We start from the raw sequence: 6170 nt of genomic DNA on the forward strand, positions 1-6170 counted from the left end.
TGATAGGGCCACAAATCTCCTTGGAAGAGATCTTATTTTAGCATGGGGACAGACCCATTAGAGAGTCTCTTAGTTTGGCAAATATCTGAGTACATCTATTGCCAGAAGGAAAAGTATAATAGGTTTTGTGTCTTCATCACTTAGCATTTTTTTTCCTTTACACATCTCCCTTTCTATGCAGAAACGAGGATAGGAAATTCTTTGTAAGGAAGGTGGGGATGGAATGCCCAGTACTCTTTAAGAAATAACCCCCCTCTGTTTCCCTCAGGTGGCCCTGAGACTGGAATAGACTATTAGACATGTTCTTCAGCAGTCATATTTGCTTGTTGAATAATGACGGTTAAGCTTCTTATATTCCTTAGGTGCACCCAGAAACCTTCCTAGTGGGAGAAGTTTGCAAACTAGCCAATCCTATCTTTCTGGAGACTCATACTCCTCAGCTCCACCTACCATTTTCTTTCCACTGTCTGGCACCTCAGTGTAATTCCTCTAAGAACAAGCGTCCTCTTTTCCATCATTTTTGTACAGAACCCCAAGCTTCAATCCTAGCATTTATATGTTTTTCATAAGGTTTATTTCTAAATAAAGACGCTTCCTTTTCACTGCACATTAAACTTTTAGAAACTAGCTTTTTAGCAGTTATGTATTAAAAGTTTGTTTTTTACTCATATATCAATCAGTTTGGGTGATATGTTGATTATATCAGTATTGCAGAGGGATTGTATCCCTGCCAATTCGTGTGTGTGTGTGTGTGTGTGTGTGTGTGTTGTGTGTACTGGGGCTTACAACTAGGGCCTGGGCACTGTCCCTTAGCTTTTTCCACTCAAAGCTGTCATTCTACCACTTGAGCCATAGTTCCACTTTCAGCTTTTGGTGATATTATCAGAATTTCCTGACTGGGCTGGAGGATTGAACCAGGACCCTCAGATTTCAGCCTTAGCTAGGATTACAAGGGTGAGCCACTAGTGTGGGGCCCAGTAAAGCCCTAATTCTTAATGTAAGTGTATTTGAAAAAAAGGAATATACTTTGGTTACATAAATACAGTATTGAGGCTCTAATCAGAGTTAGTGCCCTGCAAAAAGAGAAGAGACACAGATTTCAAGTAAAGAAAAAAAGGCTGTGTGAGGAGGCAGGGATAAGATGACTACAAGCTGAAGAGAGAGACTGCACTTGGAAACCAAACCCAGTGTCACTGTGATCTTGAGCTTTCTAGCCTCTAGAACTAAGAGACAGTGATTTTTGCTGTTTGAAGCCATCCTTTGTGTTAAGGCAGTCTGACCAAGGTAGTCCTGAATGAGCTTTTATTCTACTTGATGTTGTATTCAGTGTAACAAAACATATTTTCCATTTGAAAGATTCTTCAAGGAAATGATTTGGGAGATGCTGTTCGTTCACTTTTCAAATTTAGATCCTTATGCTTATGTATAACATTAATACCATGTAAAATTACAGTGGTTTTTTTTCATCCTTGGTTTTTTGGGTGTTAGTTTTTTGGAGGGAGCTTTACTAGGACTTGACTTAAGGATTTTGTGCTCCTACTTGACTTTTTCCACTCAAGACTGGCTCTCTATTGCTTGAACCACACCTCCAGCTTTTTGCTAGTTTATTGGAGAGAAGAAATTTATCTCCCTTGGCTGGCTTCAAACCTGTATTTTCAGATCTTAGCTTTTTCAGTAGCTTAGGATTGTAGGTGTGAGCTCCCAATGCCTGGCTTAAAAGCTTTCTTTCTTTCTTTCTCTCTCTCTTTTTCCATTCTTTCTTTCTCCCTTCCTATCCTCTTTTCCTCTCTTTCTCTCCCTCTCTTTCTCACCTTCCCTCCCTCCCTGCCTTCCTTCCTTTCTTCTTTCCTTCCTTCCTTCTTTCCTTCCTTCCTTCCTCTCCCTCCCTGCCTTCCTTCTTTCTTTTCTTTCTTTCTCTTTCTTTCTCCCTTCCTTCCCTCTCTTCCTCTCTTTTTCTCTCCCTCCCTTCCTTCCTTTGTCCTTCCTTCCTTCCTTTCTTTTTTCTTTCTTTCTTCCTTCCTCCTACCCTCCCTCCCTCCCTTTTACCCTCCCACCCTCCTACCCTCCCACCCTTCCTTCCTTCCTTCCTCCCCTACCCCTTTGTATCTCCTTTCCTGGAGTTTATAGAGTTCCCTAATAATTTAGAAAATGAAAGCTCAAATAATTTGCAATATTGTAGATTTTCTAAAATTGAATTTCATCATTAAAACTAACTTATGTTTTAATAAGGATACTATTATACTTTAGAAACTTTAGCCTATGATTTTCAGTTAATTTATCATTTATTATTGAAAACTTTATGATCAATTAGCTTATTTTTTATTTCAAAATAATTCAGTAAGTGACTTTTTCTGGATTTATGGCATCTTGACATCTGCAATGAAATCATTTTTTTAACAAGCTGTTACTATGGAAAGAGGAAAAATGAGTTTGCTTTCATCAGTTTAAAATGTGCTTTTCTAATACTCTAAGTTAAAATTGGGATGTTGAAATCTCATATGGAACAAGATGATCTAAAAATCTCTGATCTGTGTAATTTGTTAATAATTTGAAAAGAAAGTGAGAATACATACAAATGCTTCAAAATCAATTCCTAGGGTACTTAAAATAGCCATTCAGCCAAGTAGAACCAAAGCTGACTTGTAATACTGTGTGAAACCTTTAGATGGCAGTAGTTCTGCATTAGGAATATTTTTCCATTTGATTTCTTTTGTAATCTTTAAATTTCTTAATAAAAATATTAATTTTCTGGTCTCTATTTCTGCTCTTGACAGAGAGATAAAGAAAGATTACTTAGAAATTTTTACAACGTTTCTGTGTCCTTTTATTTTTTATGGTGAGGAAGAATGTGATAAGATCAAAACCATGGTAGAAATCTTGTCATAAAGCTCATATTTGGTAGAAGAATCAAATGTTTAAAATCTAAAATAAATTTCTCTGAGAGACAAAACATTAAAGTCAGAATTATCACTCCAAATGATCTTAAATAATGAATCAATGAATTAAGAGAAATCTAAGAGAAATATTAAGTTTTGTTTATAGGTACAAATAATCAAGAGTACAGGATGGTGAATCTTATAATTTTTTTAGCAGTAAAATTAGAAATAAGATGTAAGTAACCTTAAGGTAAACTCAACTGGTTTAAGTTCAGGGTGTCCTGGCTTGACAATTATTCACAATATTTCTGATCTAGGGGTATGGGACTTACTCTGGAGGGGGACTGTTCTCATACCTGACTCATCCTGGCTATCTTTGGTTGCCTTGGGCCATGCTGACCACATCAACAACCATTCTTGCTATATTATTCTTGAAACACCTTTACAGTATTTGTCAGAAAAATGTTCAGTTTTAGACTCTGAGATGATTTCAGGCTGGCAACTGTATCATCAGCTATCCGTAAACTTGTTTTGTTTGTTAGTAGGATATGTGCTGTGGTGAGGAAATGTGGGGTGATTGCTTGAGGCATTCCAGACTGGATGCAACCTCCCATTTTTTTCTAGTCATTACCACAAGTCACAGGACCCAGTGTAAAGCTGTTTCCTCTCAGAATCTTAAGTGCAAATCAAGTCCTAATCCTCTCTGGTTTGGCATGCTTAATCTCAGGTGGGAGGTTCTGTTGTTTTCCATATAAGAATCTGATCTTTCCTATAGAGCACTGATAACACACACACACACACACACACACACACAAAACCAAACTCACTTTTGTGTTCTTCACAGTGTCTTTCTGAGACTAACACTGCCAGATATAATACAGCATGCCTACTTACATTTGAATGTTCCAAATATTCTGTGGGACATATTAATATTGAAAATTACTTGCCATTCATTTGCGATTCAAGTAAGTAATAACTTGGTGTGTTATTATTTGTTAAATCTAGCAACACTGCCTGAGCAGATAGGATTACAGGCCTGAGCCACTGGGCGCCTGGAAGCCTTAGTGTTTTTTGTTTTTTTTTTTTAATAGCCTGAATTGTGGCCCTCCGAAGTTCATATGTTAGAACCCAGAATGTGACTGTGAATGTGACTGTAGTTATTAACACAGCCTTTGAGGAGGTGATTAGGATACAATGGGAGTTCACTGTAGCCCCCAACTCAGTATGACTTATGTTCCTATAGGAGAAAAGTTGGATACATAAAGAGACACCAGGGCTGCACAGGAAAACAGCATGTGAAGACACAGCAAGAAGAAAAGTGAAAGTGAAGAGAAGATACAGTGAGAAAGAGCCACCTGTAAGAGAGGTGTCAGAAGAAACCAAACCATTTGAAACTTCAACCTTGGACCTCCAGACTCCTTTGGAACATGAGAAATATGTTTCTGAGCTACATAGTCTGGGACATGTTGTAGAGGCTGTGGCAGATTAATACAGCCTTCAAGACTATTTCTCACTATACAATTTGAATCCATTCAGGAGCACAAACCCAAGAATTGCCTCTCTTTTTTTGCTATAGAAAATCTTTGCTTGAAAGCTGGGTCAAGAGGAAACCATGGCTGCTTTGTGAATGCTGCGGAAAATTTGAAGCAAAAGAAACCTCGATTGATTCCTTAATATTATACTATTGTGGGCAAAATCCATAAGCAAAGGTGCACTTCTTATCTAGGAACTCATATTCCTAAGAGCTAGGATAGGAATATCAGTGAGATGTTTGTGGAGACTGGCTAGCATTTTGGTGGTAATGGAAGTAAATAATTTGTAAGGGGAATGAAGTGGTTCTTACAATATTCTTGCTTGTTCATTCCTTGTTATCCACTTATATCTTGATTACAAGGTTTTAAACATGTAGGTATGTTAAATTTTGAACCTTCGAATGAGTCCAAAGGTGACCATATTTCAAGAATCTGTTATTCACTATAGTCAAGTCAATGGGTAGTTCCTCACTGCTTGGACTTAACTCTGTAAGTTCTTTGTCTCCAGACCTCTTGAACAGCATGTTTACTTTCATGATGTAAATATCTGAAAGCACCCCAGCACAACTAACCATATCATTCATTTATAAGTTGTTTCTGAATTTTTCTGACATTGCCCCTGGCTTTGCATGCTCTGAGCATGAGTGAAACATTAGCTAGAGTTGAGAAATTGAACTATGACAACTATTAAGAAGAAAACCTAACACCAGGAGTCTTTAGGAAGCTACTAAACATTTTAGCTGAAAGTGATGTACTCCATATTGTATACTCTATGGCTGATAGTTACATGCATAAATAAATGCAAAACAGTAGGAATGTTACATGGTAATATTCTAACATTTGTTTTCAACTTCCACATCCTTAAGAAACAATTGGAAATATGTTGTTATGTCAAACTTTCCTTCTAGGTTTAAGTTTTATGACTCTTATTTTACATTGTGCACTGAGATGTTTTGGTTCCCATGTCAGTTCTCTTGTTATAATTTGCAGAAAATTAATAGTTATTTGAGAGTTACTTTGAATACTATATCTTTCTCATGGATGCATTGCTGTAAAAGTAAAGCCTAAGTAAGGGCTTGACTGAAGTCTGGTATATTTGGAGATGATCCCAGAAAGAAGCAGTAGAAAGAAGTAGAAAGAGAAAGCCTATAACAGCACCCAAAGGCAATATCAAGATCACTGTTGTAGACAATATACCAGATAGTCCTTTGGGAGCTGCCCACAGTAAAGAGAGAGGCTGAATCTCCACTGCCATTTGTTCTGCCATGATTTTTGGTTATCTACTTATTAAGCTTCAGGCTGTGCATAAGCTTGGGTTCTTATGGACTGGTCACACAGAAGCAAAGACCTCACAGTGTTCTCTTGAGGTGCGTCACTGCTAGTGTACTATGAGTCTGATCTGATGGAAGAAAAATCATTTGTGAACTGTGGCTGGAGTCAGAATCAAGCTAAAGCAATCTGGTGTGAGATACTAGTGCCATCTGCCACACTAGCATTTCTTGTAAAGGCTTAATCGTTTCAATATAGTTTGCAACATTGATTCTGCTCTATAAGAATTTATTTGGGAATGGTGTCCCATCTGTTGATCAGTCTGGCTCCCATCTATTTTTTATCCTGTGTCTTTTCTTTCTGCTCCATTTGTGGTTCACTCTGTATATTCTCTGTGCTAATGCAAAATAATAAAACTTGATGCAAAGTAATAAAAGTTTTAGTCCAGTGCTTTTCACATGTATCCATGTCATGAATTACATAAAAATTGGTA

Source organism: Dipodomys ordii, unplaced genomic scaffold (assembly GCF_000151885.1).
Source record: "Dipodomys ordii isolate 6190 unplaced genomic scaffold, Dord_2.0 Scaffold157, whole genome shotgun sequence".
Taxonomy (NCBI): domain Eukaryota; kingdom Metazoa; phylum Chordata; class Mammalia; order Rodentia; family Heteromyidae; genus Dipodomys; species Dipodomys ordii.